Genomic DNA, 987 nt, shown 5'->3' on the forward strand with positions numbered 1-987 from the left:
TACTTTGATTAAAGCCACACTGCCAAATGGGGAACCTCAATGGACTGCTAAACTCTTGACCTCAAAGGAAGGAAACCAAGTAACCAATAATGATAACTTGGAGAGAAAAAAAAAAAGGTTTAGAATCCATAACAGATTCTGTGTTAACAATGTAATGATTCAGCATTTTGGAGGCCATAAAAACCTCTACTGTGGGATGCAGGTCCAGTGGTATCACAGTGTGTAAGGCACAGAATTTTCTGTTCCACGCTGCACCTTATTGAATATTTTCTATCTTATTTCGGTAGGACCTCCTCTTGGTGTTAATCTGCCTCCTCACAGCAGGAGGCCTAGGAACGCTGCGAGTTGCAGGGAACCACTGGGCATTCTTTACCAACCACCGCCCCCACTAGTCCCGCTGCCCTCAACCTGAGGTCCAGGACAGTTTCTACCGAGGTGCAGCCATCGCCAAGACAAAGGAACCCCAGATGGCCTTTGGAGCCACTGCTTGGCCCAGTGGTTTCTGGAGGCTTGTATTTTTTTTTTTTCTTCAATACGGTAAAGAGAGCACTAATAGTGTTTTAGCAATAAGTATTTTCGGCCTCGGTCAGTTGATTTTCAGTTATCACTATAAGAATTTATTTTCTATAGCTTTTTATTATCTCTTTCGCCAAGCCACCTCGCACACCAATTTCCCTGCTGTGCATCGCCAGGTAACTGGCGTGTACCGGGAGGGAAAGGGCGGGGATCGCGCACGGTCCGCGGCTGCAAGAGCGTCTGGGCAGCTGAGATAAGACCGGGACTAACACGGCCTTTGGGCCGCACCAGGTGCGGACCATCTCGGGTCCTCTACCCCCATCACTGGCCGGGACGCGCGGTGGGGCGGGGCAGGGCGGACGCGCCACGGCACGCGACCAATCGACAGCGCCGGGCATGATTCAAAAGGCCGAGAGGCCAATGGGAGTCCTGGGGAAGCTCCGCTGGCGGGGGGCGAGGCGAGGGGGGCGG

The sequence above is a fragment of the Camelus ferus genome, chromosome 23, assembly GCF_009834535.1.
Source record: "Camelus ferus isolate YT-003-E chromosome 23, BCGSAC_Cfer_1.0, whole genome shotgun sequence".
Taxonomy (NCBI): domain Eukaryota; kingdom Metazoa; phylum Chordata; class Mammalia; order Artiodactyla; family Camelidae; genus Camelus; species Camelus ferus.